A 26,887-nucleotide genomic window follows, 5' to 3' on the forward strand; every position below is an offset into this window, starting at 1 on the left:
TATGTACTGGCTCTTTGTAGAAAGACAGGCAACTGAATCATTTTGGAGCAAATTTTCCATCACCTTCCTTCTCTTTGATTCAGACCTTTATAGACCCAAGTAAAATGAATATGCTGGTTGTCCTACTGGCAAGAATGACTGTGGCTTTTTTTTTTTTTTTTTTTTTTAATCAAGCAATGAGAAAACCTTGTGAAGGGGGCTGGGATCTCATGATCATATTCAAAATGCATTTTGGGCTATCTGTTCATCCTTAGTAAACTTTTAGCTCCAAATGGACCTAAATGTCCAATATTTATGTTTCTCTGCTATCTTTTCCAGAGCAAGATGGAGTACCTCTCAAATGGCATCATCTTCAACATTGGCATAGGGGAGTAGAAAATGCTGTCACCACCACGGGGTATTCCTGTAGGGCTGGTGGTATTTTCTGTGATGCTCTGAATCTGTCAGGCTCTCATCTTACCTGTCATTTTTAAAGATGTCAGTGTGGGGCATCAGCAGTTGAAAATTCAGAACACGTAGCCAGTCCTTCCCCAGTGACTTCCACACAGCTTTTGCCAGCAGGATGAGTCTCCATCACTGACGTAGTTACTTTTTTTTTTTTCCAATCTGGAAAATCCCCTACCTCCCCCATTCCTTCACAAAACTTTCTGCTTGAATAACTTCTAGACAGAGGGCCTGACGCATATTTTGTTTCTCCTCACTGCAGGTTTTTTCCTCCCAAAACTTCCACATGCTGGCTTTTTTGTGTATGTCACAATTTGGGAAAAAATCCTGACTCTGAAAGATTTTTCAGCATCATTGCATTTGTCAACACTTCCCCAACCCCATTCCTACTTGCTTTAAAAGGAAATTAAGAGTCATAACTAAGAGAGTATTAGTGGTGATTAAGTATCTAAGGACCATATAGATTTTGATTGTCTTGTTCTTTCATGTATAGGAATCTTAAATGTTTAATGGCTATTTAAGTTAAATATCAGTAACACGCCAGCTTTAATGAAAATGCAAACACCATTTGTTATTATTGCAAAGATTAATATTTCTAAATACCCTTTGGCTCAGAGAATCTTTAAGAAACAATGACTTCTCCTTATTTCAGTTAAAGGCATTTTTAATTCAATTCTTACAGCTCTGCTCCCTCTAACGCAGTCCCTTTACAACTACTCTTTACTGGGGTCTGTATTCGTCTCCCCCCCCCCCCCATTTGTCTCTCTCCAATCACGTGTAATTAAAAGCCTTATAACTGCGAAAGGTTGGCTCTTAGGCCAGCGAGCGGTGTGTGTGTGTGTGTGTGTGTGTGTGTGTGTGTGTGTGTGCGCGCGCGCGCGCGCGCGCTGGGGTGCGGGACGCTTTATTGCGCATTGTTTTCCGGACCCAGCTCTAAATGGTCTCTTCTAAACGAGACAAGGATTCTCCACAGTGTAAAAGAGGCCATCAAGTTTCCACATTGCAAGGCACGACTTCTAATCGCATCCGTCCTGGAAAAGTACAAACAGTGCCTCAGCCGAAGTCCCCCACCTCCCACGCGCTCCGCAGCATCGCGCCCTCCCCGTGGAGAGCCTCCCCGACACCTGTGAATCATCCGAGGCTGCCACCGCGGGGACGCTGGCATCCCCCGCCCCCTCCCTGGCCGCCTACTGCACCAGGGAGGACGGAGAGGATGACTGCTTTTTGATTATTATTTTTAATCTCGCATCCGACCCGCACAACTAGTCTTTCTTGCCCACGCCCTGTTGTGAACACCAGAGTCCCCCAAGCCAGCCGCCACGGGTACGCAGGTTTGCGCGCGGAGCGAGGCGCTGGAACTCCACCTCCCGGGCCGTCCTCTCCGCGCGGCCCCCCCCTCCGCCCCGGAAGTCGGGACGTTCCAGAAGGCGTGTGCGCGCCCCCGCGGGCCGTTCTGAAGATGCCCGACCTCAAACCTCAGGACGCGACTGCACCTCAATCCAACGCGGCTTCGTCTGGTTCGCCTCCGCAGACTACGCTCCCCCAGCCTGCAGCCCTCGTGCACGGCCCTGCCCTCCCCCGCCCCCCGACTCTTCTGACACCGCTCGCTGGTAACTGCTGTGACGTACTTTAAAATAACGCGTGCGGGCCTCTCTCCCCACCTGGCCGCACGAACGCGAACTCCAAGCCCCGGAGGCCTCTTGGATCAAAGGAAGGAATCACTCATAAAAAGAGCAACCCACGTAGCTAGGCCGTATATGGAGCTGGCGAGGGTTGACAGGGATGCCCCTTCGGACCTTCGGACCCTCTTCTTGGGCGAAAACAAATCGCAGCTGAAATTTAGCCCCCCCCCCCCCCCCGCCCCATCCGTCCCCGCCATCACCGTCACCTTCTCCGCCTCCTGTCTCCCCCTCCTCCTTCCGTGACTCAACCAAAGATTCGACTCAGCAGGGAAAATAACGTACACGCTCTCTCACACGCACGTCTATGTACAGACACAGAGAATGCAACCCATTTATTAACACGCGTGCATACACGTGTGGGCCTAAAACAACATTAGAAAAACAGGCGCGAGAGGACTGTGCGTTAAAATGGAGTCATAAGAATCGCCCAGTTCGGGAGTTTATAAAAGACCAAAACACAAAGGCTGCAGGGAAGCGCGCCGGCCGCTGAGTCAAGCGCCCCGCACCTCGCGGCTCCTCCTCGCCCCGCCCGCCCGCAACCGCTGCCTCCCTCCGCCCTCCGGGCCCGAACTTCCTCCCCGCCCCTGGAGGAGCCGGCTATTAAAAGCTGCTGACGTCAAAGAGGCGGCCATCTTTGATGAGGGCAGAGCTCACGTTGCATTGAAGACGAAACCTCGGGGAGGTCAGGCGCTGTCTCGCCTTCCCTCCCAGCTCGGCGGCTCCTTCACTCTTGCAACCTGCTGGGACCCGGTGAACACCAGCCTCCGGAGAAGCCAAGGTAAGGAGCCCCCTTCCCGGGTGCTGGTTCTGGCTTTGTGGGGCTGCCGGACCCAGAGAGGACCACGGCTGGGCAGACCAAGTGGCCATGAGCAATACAAGAATGTGTGCGCCCGGGGCGCGGTGTTCCGAGTGTGCGCGTCTGGCTAGACTCACGCCTGCGGCTTTATAAAGTATTTTTGAGGTGAGCTGCTTAGGGAAGGGATGAATGGGGGCAGGTGGAGCGAAGGGAAGGAAGCGTAAGGATACGTATCGAATAACTTACTCTGTTAAAACTGTCGTGGGACCCTCCCTCTCTTCCATTTTGCGATGCAGTTTTCAGAGGTGTTTAGGCTGCTGTTTTATTTTATTTTTTTCTGTAGACAAAAAAAAAAAAAGATCTGTTCTTCTAACCCTATTATTACGACTGTTGTCATTAAAGTGCTCTTATCCAGTGCAGAATTAAGGGGAAGGCAGGTTGTGGGCGTTGGGGAGGCGAAAAAGGGGGGAGTTCCCGCCTGGAGCAGGCTGAGCTGCGGCAGCGGCCTCCGTGCCCCCACGGACTTGATTTATGCCGCCTGCTCCACGTCAACTGCAGGCTGGCGGGAGACGGGCGGGTCGTGCTTGGTGGGAGGGCTCTGCGGAGGGTGGCGGGGCGAGCTCGTCTCAGGGACTGCGGCTGCCCGCACTCAGCACCCTGGACAGCGACCAGAGCGCCCGCAGCGGCGCCCTGTCGTTTCAGCACCACGGACAGCGGTCCAGCGGTGGCGGCAGAGCTGCCTGGCCAGGGCGAGATGGGCCAGGGCTGGAGGCCAAACTGGCTCCCGGAGACCCCTAATGGAGCAGACGTAGTAGGTTTTTAAAAATCCTGCCCGCAGGGACTCTTGCAGGCAATGCCTGCTTCCCCCACACCTGCTGCATAGCTTTAAAAAAACGTCTACTTGTTGAAACATTCTGTTGCCCTTTATTTTAGGTAGGAAGTAAACACATTTCTTAAATCTACATTTACCCTCCAGGCAGATATCAAGGTTTTTGTTTTTGTGTTTAACACAGAGCAGGTATTGCACTGCCTACAGATCTTAGGTGGGCATGAGTGAGATATATGTGAAGACGCCAACACAATCTGTTAATAGGCGTAATATCTCTCCTTATATATTTCTATTTGACAAAAATTGGGAGATAACTGAACTAAGCACAATCAACTTTAAGAATGAATCCCTCTTCCTCCTCCTTCTCCCCCTACCCTTGTAATTACGCTTGAACACAAGCACACATGCACAAAACTATATTTCTGAGAAATATTTACAGGTCCTATCTGTAAATGAGAGATTTAACTCCTTTGGCTATGGTTTCAGAATTACTGAAAGAAAATATTTCTAAGGAAATTGGTTATCGCAAGCCAAAAGCTTCTGATTTGACATTAGGGCTGTTCTTCCTCAGGAGAATCCAGTTGTGTCCTTCAGGGTAATGCAGGTGAAAGAACCATGTGTTAGACTGAAACTGGACTCTGGCCTACAGATCTACTGCAAGTTGTATTGCAGCACTGCGGGATTTTGCTGAGGTGGTGATAAATACTTTAACCATTTTCTACTATGAGGCTTGGAGCCTCTGAGCCAGCAAAAATCATCACAAGAATATTTTTTCTTTTTGCTGTAGATAAAGTTGGCATAAATGACCACAAGTAAAATTGTGCTTTTTGAATAGTTGGTAAATAAGAGTAACTGTGTCATATGTAAAAATATATACAATGCATTAAGTACCATCATGATCTCCTAAAAAAGCTCTAAATAAGATCCTGAAATGTGTTTAGCCAGTAATAATTCCAATCATCTGTATACTGGATGTACTAAAATATACTGTCCACATAAAGAAAGTACTTTTGCCCTGAGCTATTTATTTCTTAATGCTTTTCATGGACAATTATGTATTTCATAGGTGCATATGTCGATCTGTTATTGTGCATGAATACAAAGTTATTTGGGTGGAAATTTATTTGGGTATGGTACTGCATGGAAGGAGTTCGCAATTCTGCAATCTGCAGAATAAATAAACAACTGTGTTTTCGTGACGAGAGGAGGGGAGAAACGATGGGCAGGACTATTAAAAAACGCTTTTGACTTCATGCTGCTTGTCCAGACAGCTCTCTGCGTAGTTGCATCAAATGAAAAGCCTAACGCTGCCGGAATTACGTGCTTGGATATTAGTAATTACTGCTGGGTTTGTTTGCTAGTGGAAAACAGGGGTGAGGAGGGGGGTGGAGGACTGCAGTGACGCTGGCAAAGGGCACAGTGCTGGGAGGAAGAGGAAATGTGTACAGCTATGGAGTTAATTCTAGGATAGCTTCCTTAGAAATTAAAGAAAATCATAATTGAAGCATGAATTTAACATTTGCATTGTTGATGAACTTCAAAAAATCAAGGGAGTTCCTATTTTCAATTTTGAATTTTAAAAATCCGGGGCAATACAGTGAGAAGAGGCAGGAACAGATGGAAACAAGGATGAGACAGGAAACATTCACACAACCCCTCGGATGGTACCTGTTTATTTGCTTATTGGCATTTTCCGCATTGCCCACCAAGGCATGCAGATTATAAAACAATCTGCAATCTTCCTAACCTCCCCATAGTGGTACCTCTTGAGAATTCACAATTCTATTTTTACTTTGTTAAACACGCACAACCACACATGCACGCATCTGGTACAAACTGCTGCTTAATTAGCTTTCCTAAAGACATTCCTAAGCTCCAAATGTTAGCCCTAGAGTAGTGGTTATCAACCAAAAGATTGATGTTTCTGCCAGGAGCACCTCGCTGTGTAGCAGCTGGCCTTCAGCAAAATGTGTAGATTTTGAAGGATTAGTAGAAGTGAGAGAAGTAATTTGAGAAAGAGATTGAGAAAGAGATGGAGCAGAAATAGATAAATCTGCTTTTTAGACAATGCACTATGAATAAACTAGTTTTCTCAAATCACAGAAACTACTTTACAATTCTATAAAGGTGAGAAAATTGAGTTTTTCATCCTCGGCACTAGATATGTTTCTGCAGTGTCATCCATTGTCACTAGGGACCAACCTGATAGGAAGATATTGATTAGTCAGTGAGCACCAGACATATAAGTGAAATCCATTGGGGATAGAAACACTCATGCCTCTATGGCCTTTTGCCTCAACAAATTTAATATCTCATAATCTCAATAAGAACAATTAACAATAAAATTAATAAATGAATGAAAACTCATTATAACAGTAGAAGAAAAATCATAAGGGAGTAAATAATTAATTACCAAGTGAACGTGACCAAAGACAGGGAGTGTAAATTCTTGGGAGGGCAAATCACAGTGGACTGGAATGATCTGAGAGAGGAAGCAGGACTTAAACCGGCTCTTGGAGGTTGGAGAGTGGTAGGGAAGGTCTGCTAAGAAAAAGTTGCAACATAAGCAAAGCCTGAAGTTAGGCAAGCCCAATTTATGCTCAGCAAACCCTGAAAATGCCCATCCATTTGGTTCGAGCATACGGCTTGTGTGGGGAAATATGCTAGAACCTAGAGTCGGAGCTTGCTATGGAAGGCTTTGAATGCCAAGAAGAGGTTTTGATACTTTATCCTCAAACTAAAGTTGATTTTTGCGTAGATGATGATATCTCATGTCTTGTCTTTTTTTGATATCCAGGATTTGCTATTGACAGAGTGGATTAAATTTGTGTTATTCTAGAAGTAGAGGAGAACAAATTGGTATCATTAAAAAAAATCAGTCCTCATTTAAATACCCTTTAAGTTCCCTCTTCAGGTTACATGAAAATACATGGATATATAAGCCCCACCCAGAAGTTAATTATTACTTTTTAATTTTCCACTGTTGACAACAACAAATTAGTCAAGATGAGATTGTGCCAGAGAGGTTGAAAAACAGGTCAGGAATGTGGTAATAAGAAGTCACCAGCAGGTACACTTGAATGACAAGCCCCTTGCAGGACACTGTCTTCCAAACTCTGAGTATTCTGCATGGGCAAATACACTGATGGGACCGATAAAAAAGATGCCAGTTTTTTTCAGTGCATGCTTTGGGCAGTATGACAAATAGAACCAGCCCCAAGTGACTAAAAATGAAAGACAAAGATGCTGTAGTAAAATTTGAGAAAATTGGGGAGAGGTGAGGTGGGCGGTATATCATGTCTTTTCTACCAACCCAGTTGACTTCTGCAGGTTGCCCTCACTCCAAGGCTGGCTAAAGGTCTGAACTATACCCATTTCCCTTTTAATCTTGTGGTTACAGTAGTCTCAGGGGAGCGTCAGAATTCCAAAAGCCGGCAGAACTGCAGAACCAAAATAGCCAATGGCATCACGCGGAAGAAGACAGGGCTGTTGCCGACATAGGCTTCATAGCTATTTCAGTCCCGGCTGGAACTGTCAAGGGACTATCCCTATCTGCTCTTCACCAAAACACATACAGGGGAGGCATCCATAGGGTAATGCTTTGATTTTCAAACTAGGGGTATTTGGAGGCAGTGACGTTTGATGCTTAGGAGATCAGGCTACTGGTTACTGAACTGAGTCTATAGGCCCTTTTCAGTGTGAGGTAAGAGGAAGGTAGGAGATGCAATGGGGAATTGAGGAAGCAGGACACGGTGAGTGGAGAAAGAATTGAAAGAGAAACTTAAGAGAAATTTCAGAGACCCCCAGCTGCCACTAAGAACTCTTCAGAATTGCTGTCATTGCCCTAACAGAAATAGCTCCTCTTTTCTACATAATTCTCTTCACAAGGCTCTCAAAGTGTTTTGCCCAATATAAATGTCCAAGCAACTTCTCACGTATTTCTTAATGAATAGTGCAAAACATAAGCCAGATGAGTTCAGATACAGTATCAGGTAACATTTAAAAGCCATAAATCTGATTTAGAAGGCAGAGATACTCAGTTCAGTGATTAATGAGGCAAAGAGGGAGCCACTTATTCCAAAAGCATTTACCTGAACTAGCTTGTTAAATTCCTTATACCAACCCTATTATCAGGTTATGATGATTGTTTCCATATTACAGGTGAGGAAAGTGAGGCAGTACAAGACTATGTAGTTTACCTACTATGAGCAGAGCCAGGATTTAAATGCAATTAGTGTGACTCCAGAGGCAAAGTTCTGAACTACACACTCTTTTGCTCCCTCTAGCATGATTCATCTTTTTTTGTAATGGTCAAACAAGGCACCGAGAGCGTACATGTTTTCGTGCCATGCCTTCTCGCCCTCAGTGAGAAGCCTGGAGTGATAGCAAGGATGTTGGTCAGGAGACCTGCATCTAGCCCTGCAGCAACTGCTTACGATTTTCTGTCTGGGAATCACACCGTCTTTGAGCTGGTCAGTCAACCACTGAACATTCTGAACTCAGAATGGCTGAAGGACAGCGTGGAACGGTGTTGTCCAATATTCCTGCCATTGAGAAGTCAGTGGAATCGGGGCTGACTCCCCCCAGGTGGGGGTCTGGGGCTAGGACCACAGTGGCCAAGCCAGAGCTGCTTTACTAATGCATCAGCTACCAACCCCGCTCTGCAGCCTAAGGTTAATTACGTCCACACCAGCTCCTTATTTTGCTCTGTAATGGCTTTGACATCATCTTTCTGAAGCCTTTCCGGTCAGACTTAAGAAATCCTGGCTTTTCCCTCCACCTCCTCTACTGAGTCATCATGGCTTTGGGTATCTCCTGTCCTTCTCAATCCAATTTACAGCTGTGAGGCACAGACTGTCTCTTAAAACCTGCCTAAACTTTGCATAATTTGTTTTTCAACCTTATTAACTATTCTTTTATTCTTTTCTAGACCCCTTTTTGATGATCTCCTATTTCTGACAATATATTAGCGGTGATTTCCTCACTCCTGACTTCCTCTGCCACTTAGAAAAGGGAACACAGAAGCTTTTATAGAATCTGCGAGCTCTTACATACTTTAAAAAGTGACATTTCCATATGACCTGAATCACGTGATACTGGTAGCCAGCTCAAAAGCTCATCCACTTGTGAGTATGAGGGGTAAAGTAGCATTCAAGAATGCCCTAAGGACAAGGAACAAGGAGAGGAGGGGACGTTAAAGCCTACAAAATGTGAAGTTCAGAGGCTAAAAACTTGTACCCCCCTGGCAGATGATGGTGCAGTATTTAATCATTAAAATCACGGTCTCACACAACTGAAAATCACATGTCACAGAAAAGACCTGACCTCCTTCTTACAACTCCATTCTATTTCTGCATATTTCCACCAAGGTAAAGCACAGCATTGCAGGAGAAACTTGTAACTGACTTTCCTTTTGCTGACTCACAGAGGTTAACTGATGATATGAACAAATCTGTACCCCTAAAAGAGATGGGGAAAATCCAATTTAAGTATTAGAGTTTCCTTTGAAATGCTTAACAACCGTTCTACAGAAAGTCAGCCATTTTGAGTTCCAGTGCTTGCTCTGGATTGGTAACTGAATGGCAGCTGTCCTTGGTTTGTGGTTTAAGCCTTATTTCATTATGGAGAAGATACATTTGATCCTCTTAGCTAGAAGCAGCAGCCAGATTCTAATCCATGTGAAGGAAGAATTAAACTAATTCATTTATTTTTTTTCTTCTGCCTTTGGGTTTTGTTGTTGTTGATGGCTAATTTTCATGGCTTAGATTGAGACTGTTTTCATTTTTGCTGAATCACTTGGTCTTGCCTTCCAAGATGATCCATTTTTATACTTGTATTTTCCTGCTAAAGGGGCAGGTTCTACAAAATGACCCTGTGGTCCCAGTTTCCCCATCCCTTCCTACATCCAAATGACACTAATCACAGATCTTTAATTTGGGAGATGAGTTTCCATGGCCGCAGGCTTGAATTAGTGCATTCTGTCCTTTCCTGATAACAGCAAGGAGGAAGATGAAAGTCTCTTAGGTGCCCCCCTGAGGCCAGCGATCAGCCCTGCACTTCTTGCCTCGTCCCTCTTTTAGGGAAGGCTTGCAGTGGAGCTCTTCTGCAAGTTGGCCCGAGTTCCCTCTCCATGGAGATGCTCAGACCAAATTGCAGATCCTCATTATTCATATTCATCTTCTATGCAGTTTCAAAGAATAATGACTGAGAAATTGCAAAGCACTGAATTTCTTGAAATTCCCTGCTGTTAGTCCAAGGTTAGTCTGTTCTATTAGTTTATTATAGGTAAAATACACTGTGTCTTCTATATGGACAAACAGAAATAGAGGAAAATGAGTGCCAGAAAGCCTGCTGGGAAGAACACTGGCAAATGATCTCAGTATGCGGTTGTCCTGTCCTGTGAATTTTATTTTAATGAGAAACTCCATAACAACCTCACTATAACACTAAAAATTAAGATAGTGTTCCTGATTTATGTCTGGAAAAATCGCTGAATGTACCCATTTTACCCAATTCCAAGATGACTGTTCATGTATTCCTCAAACGTGCATTAACTATTAACTATAGCATTCTTCATTCATTACTTTATTCAACAAATATTAATTGAGCATCTGTCATGTACCAGGAAAGCATAGTATGCAGGTTACTGAATATATAGCCTGAAATAAAATAGGCTTGTCTCTGTCCTCAATGCATTATATTGAGCTTCCCTTTTTGAGGTAATAAGGTTCATTATTCCTTTAGAAAATGTGTTTCGAGTAAGGTCCTTTAGAGACTCTAAGACATTAACCAAACTTGGAAAAGAACCTGGCTTTCTCCAAAATATACAGTAGGTTTAAGGTTTCCACTGAGGGGTCAGTTTTCACAGACAGATTGCTACATCATAAACAGAAGTGTATGTTAAGAACCAGCCTCAGTGTTCAAGGAGTTAAATATCTAAGATCCTCCCTAGTATAAGTATGCCTACATTTACATGGCAGTCATCTAGGATGTGGGTAAACACGCCTCTACACCAGGATTCCAGTCTGCTGCACCTCTCCCTATGAGACCATTTTCCACCACTTATGGGGAGAAAAGGTCAAGAAACACGGTGTCCCCGAGGCCAGAACGCCTAGTCCCAACTCTAAAACTCATGGAGCAAGAGAAAAGCAGGGTGACAGAGAGGAAACTCAGTGTCCTTTGGATGTCAGTCCCTCCCAGGCCAATCAACTTCCCTCCTCTAAAAACTCCCAATCCTTACACAAGGTCCAGAGATTCAGGATCAAGTGGAAGTAGTGCGAATTCCCACCACTGCCACCTCCAGCGGTGCTTTTAGAAATGTACCTGTTCATATTAATGAACAGTGCTCCCATCTTTAGGACATATCGCATTGCTTTGTAGTTACCTACTTACACATGTCTCCTCCTTAATAGACAATGAAAGTCTTTGAGAGTAAGGGCAATATCTAACCATCTTTGAATCCTCCGTGCCTATAACAGTGCCCGTTACATACCAGTTATGCAGGAAATGAATGAGTGAATGGGAATACCAGCTACCCTGTGCAGAGAAAAGAATTCTACCACTGTAAGTAATCCTGCCTTTTGTTTATCAAATGTTGTGATCATAACAACTCAGGAATCGTTCTATGTCCTGACTGGTAGATTTGCTCATAAGCTGGAATAAAATTATGTCCCAAGGAGGCATTTTTGGTTCACCCCAACTTGCTTGTCAAAATTTAGCAAATAATTTATTATTCTGCTGTTGATCACCTGTGAGTCAGGGGTTAAAAGGCTAAAGAAGAATTCTCAAGAAAAGTATTGCTAAAAGCTGATTTATATTCAGAATTGAAAAATCATTGCCTAAGAATGATTTACATCAGTTTCATATAGAAAGCCAAGCTGTTAACCATATGTAAAATACATAAAGTTTATGCAAATTTTATCTAAATTTACATAAAATTAAAATTCTTTACTGTTCACTGAAATAGTTTATTTTTGATGCCATGTCCACACATCCATTGGCACATATATTAGTCACCAGTGTACATATGGGTAGCTTTAGCCACCTTTTGTCTTTAGAACCATAGATTTGTGGCTATCTCATTTTAACTGGCAAGGTGTACGCCAGCTCTCCATCTTCATTTGGCATTCTGAAAAGTGTCTTCCCTTTAACAGATATTTTTCCTTTCAAACAGTAAGTATCCCCTTCCCTAAAAAGAGACAAATAAATCTGGGCACAAGGTAATAAATCAGCTCCATTTATCTTTAGGAATAACCAACTGAGCACTAAATTTTCTATTTCTTTCCTCCCCAGTCCTTCCCATGAAACAAGTCTAAAATCACTAGTCAGTTACTCTACACCCTACTTTCTCCAGCTGCAAAGGAAGAAAGCACTTGGCCACAGAGGAAAAGTAACCAACAAAAATGAAGTCCTCTTATACACCATGCTAGACCCTTGACTTATGTGATCTCATTTAATTTCCATGGCAACTCTTAAAAGAGTTTGGACCCTTCGATCTCTGACTGCAAAGTCCATGTTTTTCTTTACTACTGCATGAGTTTTTCTCATGAGATTCACAAAATCCACTGAGATCTTGTAGTAGAAACCATGCTCCTGACATGTAGAACTTAAGTCAGCAAAATCCAAATAGCTTAGATCCCTGTGTGGAAAAATGTCAGGTGGGGTATGGTGGTATGGATGATCAGATGAGGTCATGGAGCACTGGCTTGAGAGGCAGACTTAGCCCAGCTCTGTCACTTTAGTTGTCTGACCCTGAACAACTTACCCATGCTCAACTGAACCTCAGATTTCACATCTGTAAATGGAAAGCAATAGCTGCCAGGCATATGTCACGAATTTGTCTTGAGAATTTAAGGAACTAATGCTTGTGAAGTAAGCTCACAAATCCACCACTCTGAGTGAGAAGAAGAGATTGTTGTATCATGGTCTGTTATTTGTGATTGACCAAACCTGATTTCCTGATATTCTTTACTGCAGATAACATGAAGGCCATATGCTTCTTTTCCTCTTTATAATGTTGACTTTGCTTAAAACAACAACAATAACAACAACAGGTTTTGGTATCACATTATTTTCTAGCTTGAGCAGCATGCATGAGAAAATGGGAAAATGTGTCAACAGTCTTAGATTTTTCTTTTGGGGGGAGAATTGAAAGATGCCTTTGAATAACCTGACTATTTTGGGAAATGGCCTCCTGAGTCTCAGGATAGTGTTTGGAGACCCAAAGATACTCAGTTGTTATTTAACTAAACACTAGGCCCCTCTTGCTTAATCTACTGGGTTTTAAGGCCCTTGAAGAGTTAAAAGAGATGCTATATAAAATTCCCTACTATTCTTTAGGTGTGAAAAACAAATTTGCTGCAAGCTATTCTGTGAGCCATTATTGAAACTACATCTGTTGGCTTCATTTTCTATTCAGCTTTATGTTAAGGTTTTTTGTTTGAGGGGGCCTTAGTAAATATCGTGTGTGTGCATGTGCGGGACACCTCCATACAGGTGTTTGTGTATGTCTCACGATATAGAGACAGAGATCCAAACAGCCTCACTCTTGCAGCTAACCTTGGGTATAAGTGTCCTACCTCATTGTTAAAACCTTTAGCTTTATTCATAAACCAATAAATATGAAACCTGTATAAGCAACTTATATGAACTGTGAAATGAATGCTTTAAGCCACATTCACAAAATGTTCTGCAAAGTTGGACAAGCAACCTTGTATACAGCAATAACCTCATAGTCTGGCTTTAGGAGAATTCCTGCAGAATTAGAGGGCTTATTGGGAAAATTATTTTGAAATACATACTATCTTTTGAGCATCTACTGCATGCTAGTTATTATATTATTGGCTATCATAGCTAGTGTTATATTCAGTTTCTCCAGCAACCTCCTGAGTGGTGGGTATTATTTTCAATACTAGACTCAGAGAGGATAATATTTGATCAAGATCCTGCCAAGATTTCTAAGATACTCATTTCTACCCGCTGTGGACCAGTTGATATATAGACAGGAGTTAGTGATTAAAATATCTTGGAAAAAAAAAGGTTAGAGTCAGCAGCCAGAATTCCTACTTTTCCTACAGTAAATTTCCTACTTTTTCCTAGTTCTAGTCTAGACACTGAGACCCACCAGAGAAGAGAGAAAGGAATGCAGAGAGCTGTGTGGTCAGGCAGAAAGCTAGAAACCATAGGCCCTATCTACCCCACCACACCCCCTCCCAAGGGGCAGAACTTGCCTCAAGAAGCTTGCAGCTTGGAGGAGCAGAAAATGCAAGCTTGCTGTGGGCAAGCATATCCTGGAGAAAAAGCCTGTGGTGGCTGAACTAGGCTTGCTCACTGTCTGTTTTCCATTTCATAGAGCACTTAAGTCACTCCTCCTCCCTTGGGGAAGGGGAGCAAGTGGATCAAGGGGTGGAAGGAATGGCAGAAGCTATCTACCCAATACTGGACTTCTCAGATGGTGGAGGTTCCAATTTTATGGAACAAGGTAGGAATTGATGAGGCTGTGAGTAGAAAATGGTTCCTCTTCTTTCCACACGGCTAATATGAGGAAGAACCCGAGTTGAATTTAAGATCTCAGGTGCAATGCTACTGACCTTCCACAATAAGTGATTCGTTACTCTAGGGCATTGGTTCTCAAACTAGCACTTGGACCAACAGCATCGCATCCTCTGTGACTTGGTTAGAAATGCAATTTTCAGGCCCCACCCTAGACCTCTGAATCCAGAACTCTAAGGGTGTGCTTTTTTAATCACTTCCAAGAGACTGATGCACTCCCAACTTTCAGAACCAGTCCTAGAGATCTTAGTAGCTTTTAAAGTGCTCACATCCATCTCAAGTGAGTCTGATGAGGACAAGTTATTTCCACTGTTTTCTGCCTTTGAAAGTTTGGATACTTGAAGAGAGAAGAGCTTCCTGGGCCACTGGATAGAAGTCTCTACTCACAGTGGCAGAAACGAGGGATAACACTGGTCCCCTGGTTATGGACTCTTCCCCTCTGGTGCACTCTGCCTCTAAGCATCACCGTGTTATGTGCATAGATACTGTGATGAGCTGGGGCACCTGTGGCTTCTACAAGCAATAGGACTCAAAGATTAGAGCCAAAGCAAGGGTGCTGGCTTATTAAGGATTTTAAGTGAGGTGGTAAATTTCCTTCAATCCTAAGACTCACACTGCTAGTTCCTTCTATAGCTACATAGGCTGTACCCTATGTGAACTTCATGAGAACATACATGGCCCAAACAGGAGAAGAAATTAGTGTGAGCCCTTGCCTCAGCCAACCATAACATGGGACCCTGCCACAAATTTCCTCGGTCACAATGAGGAAAGGGAAAGAGAAAGAGGCAAAGGGAGAACCTGCTGCCTCTGCATGCACTGACTGGACGCTATCTTTCCACCAATCAGCAAAAAGGCCCAGTGTAAAGCCGAGTCATCTCTGGTCCAAAGAGAAGGTAAATGTCAAGGGTTGCCAGCTGGTTGGATGGTGAGATGCAGGAGGTCTATGTGAGGTCACAAAGACCCTGGGAGAGGAAGACCTGGGCCCAAAGATGCTGCTAGGCTACAAGAGCATGTCTCTAGATCAGCAGTCAGGTTCAAGGTCGTGATCTCATCCTCTTGTTGTAGTGTTCTCAGAGTCTAATCACTGGTTTTTCCCTAATTTGTTGGTTTTATTAATTTTAGCTTGCCTTCTACCTTGGTTTCCTCAGTGAGGCTTTTCAGGTATTATTAAATTAGAAGTTAATTCTTCCATGTGAGGACTTGAGGCTCATAGGGTATCTGTTTTTATAAGACTTTATCCTCTCCAACTCTGCTAACAACTCTGCCCCCAGTCTGCCAGAGTTGGCCTTTCCATGAAGTGGAGAGGATCCCCTTGACCGTTTTTGGGATATGACAGGCTAATGATTTAAAAGAACCATGTCCTACATAGACTAAAGTTTTACCAGGTCACCCACCAAACAATTGCATCTGTTTAGTAGCCTTTTTCTTTTTTCCACATAGTTTCACCACTCTGATCTAATTTTTAACTTCATGCTAGCTCTCAGAAGGTAAAGTATAAAGAAGCTACCTTCTTAGTTTGTCACAGGGCTACTGATGCAAAGTACCGAAGGTTGGTTTTTATAATGGGGATTTTATTTAAGTTAAAAGATTACAGTTCTGAGGCCATGAAATGTCCAAATCAAGGCATCAGCAGAGATACTCTCAGGATCCTGCCACGTGACGAAGCAAGATGACCACTGATTTCTGCCAAGTTCCCTGCCTTCCCATCCAGAAGCTACCATCTCCTGAAGCTCAGCTGTGGGCAGCCAGGCATAGGGCTTGTCTATTTCTAGGCCTCCTCTCTCAGTCTCTCAGGGCTTCTCTGCCTTTCTGCTGCTATCGGCAAACCTGGAGTCCTCTCTCACATGGTAGGATCAAAAGTGGCAGCTTCTTTTTTCTCTCTGTGTCTCCATTTATATCCGATCCAGCAAGATGGCGGAGACCCAAGCTGACTCAGCCTCACTGACATAATCCAATCCAAAGGGTCTCACACCCACAGGAATGGATTCGTTCAAAAACACAATCATTTTCTTTCTGGGATTCATAAAATAACTTCAAACTGTCACACCACCATTTTTTCAGATACAAAAATGTGGTCACAATTAATTTGACTGCCCTGAGCCAACTCTGGGGTGAAGGTTGACAAGACATCCAGTTTCCAATCTTGTCCTTAATTCATGGATGGAAAGTTAGTAGCCCACAGGTTTAATCCTATCCATAAACTTATTTTATTTGACCAATATAAAAGTTGTAAAGATCTTTAATTTGAATGCCCAAAGGCAGGATATTTCTTCTTCAATTTGCCACAAATTCTAATGCTTCTTGTCATTATATTCCTCATCCAACCCTCATATTTTTATTTTCTTCCAGCTCTTGTAGGCATTTGAATTTGTTTCCTCTGCATACTGAAGGTATGGCATTCTTGCTTTCTCTGATCTGCCAGGAAAAACTGGTTGTATGCCTGCAGAATCAGATATGACTAGAAGTTGTTAAGTTTTTGCCGTTAACTTTTTCTTGTGGAGTTTTCATAAGTGATGTTACTATTTTGGATACCAGGTTGGGCAAATATGTTGCACTAAATAGACGAACCAAGTTTTTTTTATCTGAACAGAATTGGGGAGATCTTTGGTTTTTTTCCCCCCATGGACCCTACTTGCAGTTTGGTGAAGTCTATGGATCCTGTTACAGGTTAATGCTTTTAATTATATAAAGTAAGATACATAGGATTACATGGAAAGTCAATTATATTGAAATACAGTTATCAAAATATTTTTAAACTCTTGTGATATAATGATATATGGTCATTTTAAAATTAAAGCATTAAATAAGTTTAGTGCTAACTCTATAATGACCATAATTTCAAAGTGATGAGGAGAATGTATGATATTCTGAGATATCCACACAACTTTAAAGTGATATGAAAATGTCTGCAGTTCCTACTGGTGACAAATCAATGTTTGAGTCCCCCTCCACCCTTTGGGTGGTCAGGTGGGAGGAGGCCAGTAGTCGAGTGGAAGGAGGAGTAGATTCAGTCATAGCTAGGAGATCCTGAAGAAGTAATCTTTTCATGTGTAACAAACCACCCCCAAATTTAACACAGCTTAACACAGCAACCGTGTCGTATTGCTCATGGATCTGCGGATTAACTGCTTGGTTCTTCATTCAGCTGGCTGGTCTCAGAGGACGTCAGTCCCACACCTGGTGGTGGGTGTCTGGTCTTGGCTGAGGAAACAGGAATGCTGTGGCCACGTGTCCCCCCATCATCCAACAGGCTAGCTTGGACACCATCCCATGGTGGCAGTTATGGAGTTACAAAAAGAGCATGAGGGTGCACCCCAATGTGCAAGCACTTTTCAAGTTTCTGTTTAAGTCACATTTTCTGTTGCCTTATTGAGCAAAGCCAGGCACATGGCCAAGCCCAGAGTAGTGTGGGAGGGGACCAACTGAGAACACGGTCGCCTAGAGGAGAGTTATTGCAGCCATTTGGCGAAACTCTACCGCAGCCCCTACCTATCTTGGGAGCCTAAGTCAAAAAAAGCTCCTTCATCTTTCACAGGCTGAGCCTGGCCAACTTGCCCTGATTGCCAAAACAAGGAACTTAGACATGTGCTATTATCCTTTGGCTACCATAATTCTTCCAGTTCCCTCCCCAGATAACTTTTGGGGCCCTCCAGTGTAAGTTTGGGGGCTCCTTGAGTCCAGGGGCCCCTGGAACATCTAGCTGCATCTCTCCAAGGTAGCTAAGCAAATACAGACCAGGTGTCTGGTCAGTTCAGGCAGCAGAAGGGAGAAATTTCTCCTCTGAACATTGAGGATGAGTAAGCCTTTCTGGATTTAAATAGGAAAAAAAAGTTAACACCAGCCTTTTCTTGTTTTGTGATGACATTTCTGTATCTGAAACTTCTCTTGGGCCTGTCTTAGTGGGGGCAATTGTATGAAAAAATCTTTCTCTGTCCCTCCAGGAGTGCTCGCATTTAAGCCATTGACAGAGCTAACCATAAAGGTAAAAGCAATTCTCAGCCAACCCTCTGCCCATCCAGTGCTTTGGAAATGGGAACTGAAGGGAGGAGGCAGTGGAAAAAACCCTGCAGGCTTTTTAACTGTGCTGCTGCGTCATGGAAAACAAGCCAGGCAACTGCATCAGGGCCTCACAGCAGGCCCAACTGAGCCTTCATCTTAATTATTCCATAGATTAGCAGGGGACATCTGACTCACCTGGCTTCTAATCAGGCACTGCCCAAGAGCATTCTGAGTCCTGGCTGGTGCATTTTCTCAACTCTCTTCAGATATCAGATAGCAGAGTCCTGAAGATCAGGACCTGGGCTGGAGAACAGTGGACCTTTTCAGACCCTACCCCAGCTCCAGTCTCCTGAGCCTCCAAAGAAAAGACCTGAAAGGGTTCTAGAATGCCATCTTAGAAGCAGACCCTGAGACAAGCACAGCTTTTATTTGGGGAGTGACCCAGGAAGCACTGGTAGGTGAGAGGGGACGCTAGACAGGGATGGGCAGGGAGACAACAAAGGGGGCATCGGCAAGCACCCATCCTCTGTGGGCTACTGGGCTCAGCCCCACTGAGAACGTCTTAGATAGAGAGTAGAACATTCCCAAATTGCCTCCCTGAAGGACAAAGAAGATGGGGTGTTTATCCCCCAACTGCCATCCTTCAAGGCTAAGGGTTATTCCCAGGGATGTTAAGTATTTAAGCACTTGCAACCAGCCCTGTTGGGGGCCAAGTTCCCTCCTGAGACTGGGGAAGTCCCTGTAGCAGTGAGTCACAGGTGCTTGCAGAAGTGACTCTCAGAAAATGGGTGGAGCCTCAAGAGGGGCTACTGCAATTGACACCTCAAGTATCACAACAACCAGCTGCCGCAGCTTTGGTGCATTGATATTTCAATGCTTCATTCATTCATTCATTCATTTATTCAGCTTGTTCTTTGGGCTCCTACTGAGTGCCATTTATTCAGCACCCATGTGCTGGGCACTGAGCTAAGGTTTTTGCATATATCATCTCATTCACTTTTCATGACAACCTGCAAGGTGTTTTAGTTACCTTATGTAGCTGGGAAAATGAGAGGCACTGGGATTAGCCTCACCCTAAAACGAGATTAAGTAAATTCATCCCTCCCTTTAAAATGACAGAGCTGAGAGTCACATCCAGATCCACCTTCAAAGCCCGAGATGGGTCCACTGTGACACCCACTCCAAAAAGGTGGGAAGTCCATCCTGCCTGCTGATTTAAGACAAAACCAACCATGGCCAGCCCCTACCATCACCGTCTCTCCAGAATCCCTCTCTCCTTCTTTGTCTCGCCTGCTCTTTCTCGTCTCTTATTCTCAAATTGCCCCTTAAATTTGAATTCCGGTCCCTTCTTATTTCAGACCTTTCCCATGGGCAGTCAGCTGTGCCTCCACCCTCCAGGCCTCCTGCCTCTGGGCATTGGGACCGTTTTCCCCAAGCTCAGTAGTCTCAATCTCGGAGTCCTTAACCACTGTCCAGCCCCTGTCGGGACCTGGGCAGGTCCTGCTGGCTCCAGCATCCTTGTGGAGAAGGAAACAGAGAACCATCTCATTGTGTCATCTTGTGGCTTGGGCCCCCAGCAAATTGAACCCACTGATTTGTCTTTAAGCATCAGGCCAAAATGTCAGCCCAGCTCTGTTGTTAATATTTAAAACATCAGGTGGCATGGGTGAGGGCCAGAGAGGAAATAATTAATCCGGCTGCTGGCAGGGGCGTAAGGGCAGGGGCCAGCCCCTCGCCATCTCAGGGAGGACACCGCAGTAGAAGCCCTGAACTTCAGTTTCCAGGTGGCAAAAATAAAAGCGTAAAGGGCAGGGTACGAAGGGCAGTGCATGGCTCCGTTTCAGAGCTACCACGTCTGTCTTCACCAGAGTCATACTATGGTTTTTTAAAACAGTATCAATCACGCATCAGCACCAGTATTATCTCTGGTGCTCCACTGCCAGGGTTGGTGATTGCCAGATTATGTACATCCCTCATGGGCCAAAAACCAGAAAAGAAAGTCATAACTAAAAGAATGCAATGAATGTGGCAAAGGTCTTTGATGGAAAATGCCCTGGAACAGATCAGTGAGTGTACAGATTATACCCTAGGTCAAAATGGGAAGTTGAAGTGACAAAATCCAAAGTGTTATAATGTAGAAGGAAGAGGAGGGTCCAGGCCTGCGTCGTGTCTTAGAGTCCCACTCGAGGATATTCTGAACACTCAGCATGCTGGGCCACTTCTGTGTTCCGCTACGTGGGTTACAGTGCAGAGTGGAGCACAGAGCTGAAGGCACACTGGGGAGCCCCCAGCCCAACCCCTCATGTCACAAGCCCTGACGCCAGCGCCCAGAGCGTTCAACCACCTTGCCTAAGGTGACACAGCCGAATTTTGCCAAGGTCAAGTTCAAAGCTCAGGTCTTACAGTGCTTTCTCAGGCATCTTTTTTCTACAGCTATCAACTTCTAGCTGTTCTATTCTTTCTGTCTCATGCTTGGTTTATCTGCTCTTGCGCTGATTAAACATCTGCCGTGTGACAAGTGTGACACTGTGGTCTGTGGATATAGTAGGAACAAAACAGAAATCTTGCCTTCCTAAAGCTTATGTTCTAGGATGAGCCAAACAGTCAATAGAAATGTAAGTCAGGCAGATGTAAGCACAATGAAGAAAAATAAAGCAGGAGCAAGTGTAAGAGTTGCACAGTTCAATATGAGAGCCACGTGAGGCTATTTAAATTTAAAATCTAAATTTAAAGATCACTTCTTCAGTTGGCACTAGCCTCATTTCAAGTGCTGGTGATGGCCATCTGAGCAACACGGGCATAGAATGTTTCCATTCTTGCAGAAAGATCTATTGGAAGGTAGTGTGTAGAGATGGGTGGTCAGGGACTCGTGCAGACATTGTTTTGTCTTGGAGACCAGCTAGCTGAAGTCTGGTCTTTTCCTGGACTCTAGCAATGAGCCACCTAATTAGTGGCTGCAGTCAGCCATGCCCAGCCCCCCTTTTTAAAGACTTTCACCTGACTAGGTCAGGCCCACCCAGGACAATCTCTTATTTGGGGTCTTACTTCCACCTGCAAAATCCCTCTACCTTTGCCTTCAAACATCACCTAATTCCAGAGTGACATTCTGTCACATTTACAGGCCCCATCCACACTCAGGGGAAGGCAATAATGCAGAGCATGGCCACCAAGGGACTGCAATCTTGGGGCGATCTTAGACTTGTGCCCCCACACTGGGGCAAGGCAGATTATGCTTCCTTCGGCCGCTGCTGCAGGCTGCCTGTGCCCCACCTCGGGAGAGCCCTGGCCCCCCAAATGAGCACTTGACAGCTGCAGGCCTGTCCTGAGCGAGTGCTTCTTAGGTTAGGAGTCTACCTGCCTGGGCCCGAGTGCACCCTCCTGACCTGGATTGCTTCCATCCACGACCATCATTCGGACCAGAGCCTGCGGGGGTCCAGCAGAGCAGGTGGGGGCCTGGAACGCGGCCCCTCAGTGCTGGCATCAACACAAGGGGAGTGATGTGAATGGCTTCAGCTGCCCATGGAGGCAGCAGTGACAGTGGCCTTGGCGGGTCCCCAATGCCAGCCAGAGAAGCGCCGCTGTGGGCAGCTGCTGCAGGCAGGCCAGGCCCACGGGGCTTCCTTGGGCCCAGCAGGAGGTCTGGGGCAGCCTGGCCTGCTGGAGGGGGCGCGGCTGCCCTTGGCGCTCGGAGCCACTCAGCGCTGGGCTCTGGAGAATGAGGCAGCAGAGGCCGCGGTAGGACAGGTGGGGACCCAGGGCAGACCTCGAGGGGACAGGCTGGCAGAGGGGGTGCGTTCGGGGGCCGAGGGCCGCCCCTTCGTTCTGTGGTGCCCGGCGTGTGGCAAAATCTCCTGGGCCTCAGAAGGCATCAGGTGGGCCCAGAGCCACGGGTCCTGGTCATGTGGGCTTGGAGCCTGTGGCACCCACCGGTTCTCCTTTCTGTTCACCCAGTATTTACCGAGCATCTGTCCCATCACTAGCGCTGGGAACACAGGGTGCAAACATCGAGCAAGAGCTCCTCTCACAGAGTTAACGCTGCCGTGGGGGTAGACAGACATGAGCCAGACCAGAAAACATCAGCTGGACACGGGTGCTAGTGGAAAATTAAAATAGGATGAGGTGACCACAGGGGACTAGGGGCCAGGCAGGACCCCTCTGAGGAGATGACATTGAAGCTGAGGCCTGAGGACAAAGAGATGATGGGGGGAATTGTCCAGGCGGTGGGTGACAGCCCCTAAGGCGGGAGCACTGTTGGCGTGCTGGGGGAGCAGCAGAAGACCCGTGGTGGGGGGGTGTCAGGAGACTTAGGAAGGGCCCGGATCAGCCGGGCCTGGGGCTGCAGCAGCTGCTTGTGCGGGAAGAGTCCTGGGAAGCCTCTGGAGGGTCTTAGGGCATGATGGGATTTGCCCTTCCCAGGCTCTCTCTGGACAACTGCAGAGCAATGGGGGAAACGAGGAGCCCACTGGGAAGCCAGGGCAGTAGCCGAGGGCTACAGGGCGGGCACAGGGTGGTGACGTGACTGACCAGGGCCTCCCAGCTAGATAGGTGTGGCCTGTGGGTGAGCATCATCTGGGCCTGTACATTTGAAATTATTTCAAAATAAAAAGTTTAAGGAAAAAAAACCCCATAGCATCCAATTTTTTAAAAAATTGATGAGTTAAACATAGGGGTTCTGTTACAAGAGGAAGCTCTCATAATTACCTGCAGATTCTCTTCAGAATACCTTTCAATAGTCAGCTCCCACTGTGCTCTTAAACAGACATTGATTTATGGGTGTTGCATGCACCCCGCTTCTCAGAAATAAATTCATTGCGGGCTGGAAGGTTACATGTGAATATCCTTCTAGCCAGTGTTAAGGGAGATTAGGATTAGGGGCAGTTAAACAGTACATTAGAGCCTTCTAGCCAGAGGTCTGCTCTCTTTCTGATGATGAGAGCAAATAGGCCCTACTAAGAAGGAGTGCTGCTCCTGGGCTGACCACTGGCATGCAGCTGCCGAAGAGGAGTGAGTCGCTGGGGTGTTAGGGTCACTTAACTCAGCTGCCCCTGTGACTGCCAGAGCTTTATTTAATGAAGCCAGCTCTGCCCCTCAACTGCATAGCGCCTTTTTTTTTTTTTTTTTTTTTTGCATAGCTCTTTAGAATGCAGATCAGGTCTTCCCAAAATTTGTCTGGGATTTTGTAAAAATCCCAAAGCCCAGGACATATCTGAAATCAATCCAATCACTGTCTCTGGGGATAATATTTAAGTAAACTTTGTGTTATGGAATCATTTGAGATCGGCAGAAGAGTTGCAGAGACAGTAGAAAGAGTTCCATATACCTGTCGCCCAATTCCCCCCATTGTTACCACCTTAATTACCAGGTGCATTGGTCACAACTAAGACACCGACATGAGAACATTACTGCTAACTAGACCCCAGACTTCGGGTGCCGCTGGCTTTTCCATTAATGTCCTCCTCGTGGTCCAGGATCTCTTCCGGTACCACATCACGTTGACTTGTCCTGTGTCCCCGTCGCCTTTGGTCTGTGACAGTTTCTCCGTCTCCCTTTGCTTTCCGTGACCTTGACAGTCTTGAGAGGAACTGGTCAGGTACCCTGCAAAATGTCCCCCTACAGGGTCCGACCGTTATTTTTCTCGTGATGGGACTGGAGTTAGGGGTTTTAGGAAAGAACACAGCAGAGGTGAAGTACCCACGTCTTCCCGTCACAGGAGACGGTGCAGCACGTCCTCGTGACAGCACTGGTGGGTGACCCTCCATCGCTTGGTTAAGGGTGGGTTATTATTGCTTATATTTTTCCCTCTCCCTACTCTCATCTTTGGAGTAGAGCCCACCCTCAAGGGTATCGGGGTAGAAACTAAGCTCCACCTCCTGGAGGGGGCAGTATCTACACGTGTTACTTGGAATTCCTTCTTAAAATTTATCTCCTCACACCCATTCATTTGTGTATTTAATCTCTTACTTATATCCGTATGGACTTATGCATATTTATTTTAGACTGTGCATTATAATCTAATATTACATGTTTCTTTTCTTGCTCAAGTTGTTCCCATTTTGGCCATTGGGAACTCTTGCAGGTTGGCTTCTGTGTCCTTTGATAATCACATCCTTTAGTTTTCTGTGCCTTCCTTACTTTCTGGGTCCACAAGATACTTCAGGCCATCTTGCATTTTCCCTCCTCTGTTCCTGGAATCAGCCATTTCTCCAAGGAACCCTGATTCCTTTTACTGGAGAATGGCACTTAGAAACCAAATGTAGGATATGTTTGTCGCTGCTGAGGTATTTGCTAATATAGCATCAGGCTGGTTTTATCTATCGTTCTATTTTGAGGCTGTGATTTCAGCTTACTGAAGATGTTAAACTTTGTTCCTCTAGTACGTTATGAGGAATTTCAGAATATGAAAAAAAATCTCATATAGGAGGACCAAAATTTCCTACATCCAACCCAGAGCTTTGTCTCTTCTCTCGATAGTGCCAAGGACATTGTGTAGGACAGATTGACAGCTGTCATCTCAAAGCCAAGGCATTAGCCGCCTCTGTAAAGTTAGGGGTGTGGACTAAATGTTTCCTGATGTCCAGTGCCCCTAAATTCTGTGTTTCTGTAACGCCATCGATGGGACCAGCAGTATCAGAGGCTTACAGTCTCTCCAGTGTTCCCACTTACCTACACTGGCTGGGCTTACCTTAGCCCAAGATAACCTTACCCCAGCTCAAGGTTAACGTCCATAAGAAGCCCCTGCAGAGCTTGCTAAAACCCAGCTTGCTTGGTCCTACCCCTACAATTCTAATTTAGTAGCTGAATGTGCATTTCTGGTCCTCTCCCAGATAATAATGATACCCGTGGTTCAAGGACCACCCTTTGAAATGCAGAGAATAAAAATATGGATGGTTTTCTGTGTTAGTCTAGGCCCTTTGAGAAATAGATGCCAAAATGGGGTTAAATGTTCCAGAATGTATTAGGAGAACGGCCTGGGAGAGAAAATGGGGAGAGAGTAGTAAGAAGCTGGGGACACCCTCCGACTGCAGCGCGGGTCTGGCTAGCATGAAGGCGAGAGGTTAGAGAGGATGAACCATTGGGCAGAATCCCCACAGACTGGCACCTCGTTCTTCAGCACATTGGGCAAGGCCTCCGGGTGTCCCCAAGCCCAAGTTTCCCATCAGAGGAGCTCCTTATGCCCCCCACGGGGGCTGCCGCCTTCAGCCAATGGCTGGAGTAGCCCACGGGAAGACGGCCTCCAGTGGTTTTGAGTGTAGCAGCTGGGGTCCTCTGCCAGTTTCCCTCCTCACAGTCAGGAATCTGAAAGGCACATTTTCACAGCCACCCTGCTGTCCCCCTCTCTGTGCCTTAGTTCCCAAATCGTATGGTGCAAACTTTCTCAACTGACCTAGACTCAGCACACTTCTCAGATCCCCTGGGACTGAAGCGGCACACCCTGGGCAGGTTATTTGATCCCTTCTAAACTCCAGGTGCCTCATCTGAGAAATGGGTGTCAATAGTGTATCTATGCTCCAGACTTATTGCAAAGATTGAGGGGGATAATGCCTAAAAGGCTTTTACCACAGTGCTGGGCACAGAGCAGACGTTCAATAAATGCTAACTACCTGTTATAGTAATGAGAGTAGTAGTTACAATGCCTTCCTTATTCTGACCTTGTCTATCAGGTATCTGTTGCCACATCGAGGCACCTCAATGACAGGAAACGCTAAGCTTGCCTTTGCACTGGGGGGTGGAGTGTCGTCTGCTGATCTTGGCTGGGCTTGTCCGCACGTCTGTGGATCAGCTGGCTGTGATGATCTCCCATGGCCTTGGCTGGGTGGCAGATCCGATCTGAAAGTCTACATGGAAGGCTAGCCCAACGACGTCCCGATGGAGATGGCAGAAGCCCCACAGCCAGCACGACCCAGTCCACAAGCAGTTTTCAAACCCTTGCTTGGGTCATGTTTGCTGACATCCCCTTGATCAAAGCTAATCCATCTGCCCAAGGCTACAGTCAGAGTGGACAGGCATTACAGAGTTACCTGGTGAGGGGTGGCTGCAGGATAGAGGGAAGAGCTGGGGCCTTTTCTGCACTCTGCTCCTGCTGGCATGCTCTTGCTGGCCTCAGGCCCCAGCAGTCATCCCTGGACTTAGAGCCACACCTTCCCCAAACACCCACCTCACCCCAAGGCTTCTAGCCTGAGCTCTCACCCAGAGAGCAGGGCTGGTCTCTTGTATCTAACCCTCTCTTTATGGCTAAATTAGTGGAGCTCCAAAGAGGTAGGAACTTGCCCAAAGCTACAAGCAGAACCAGTTTAAAACCTAACCTTCCCACCTGAGGGCCATTGGCTCTGCGCTCAGCTACATTTGGCCTTGGGGCTGAAAGTTATTCAGGATCACATGGGGTTTCATTTCTGCACCATCATTATGGCACCTGGGGTTTTCACTTTCTGCAATGTGATTGATTCAGTTATCGAGTACTTATTAAGGACCTACTAGTGCCAGGAACTGGGTCTAGTACCACAGTGAAAAGGAGACCCAGGCCCTGCCCTGAGGACCTTCGTGAGAGAGAGAGACACACTAAACGCAAGGCTTATTTGTTCTACATGT

The 26,887-nt window shown here is 45.7% G+C and overlaps 1 protein-coding gene across 4 annotated transcripts in view; it reads left to right on the forward strand.

Annotated features, from left to right (window-relative positions):
- The first annotated feature begins 1,572 nt into the window (after positions 1-1,572).
- SNAP25 (synaptosome associated protein 25) overlaps positions 1,573-26,887 on the forward strand; it is an 85,616-nt gene continuing 60,301 nt past the window's right edge. Inside the window, exon 1 of one of the 4 annotated variants that reach the window (XM_004461832.5) lies at positions 1,573-2,904. The gene's annotated coding sequence lies outside the window, so the exon portion shown is untranslated. Of the gene's footprint in view, positions 3,088-26,887 lie in introns of all 4 variants that reach the window. The other 3 variants (XM_004461834.4, XM_058287558.2, XM_004461833.4) reach the window with 3 other exon arrangements.

Source organism: Dasypus novemcinctus, chromosome 24 (genome assembly GCF_030445035.2).
Source record: "Dasypus novemcinctus isolate mDasNov1 chromosome 24, mDasNov1.1.hap2, whole genome shotgun sequence".
In the NCBI taxonomy this organism is placed as follows: Eukaryota; Metazoa; Chordata; class Mammalia; order Cingulata; family Dasypodidae; genus Dasypus; species Dasypus novemcinctus.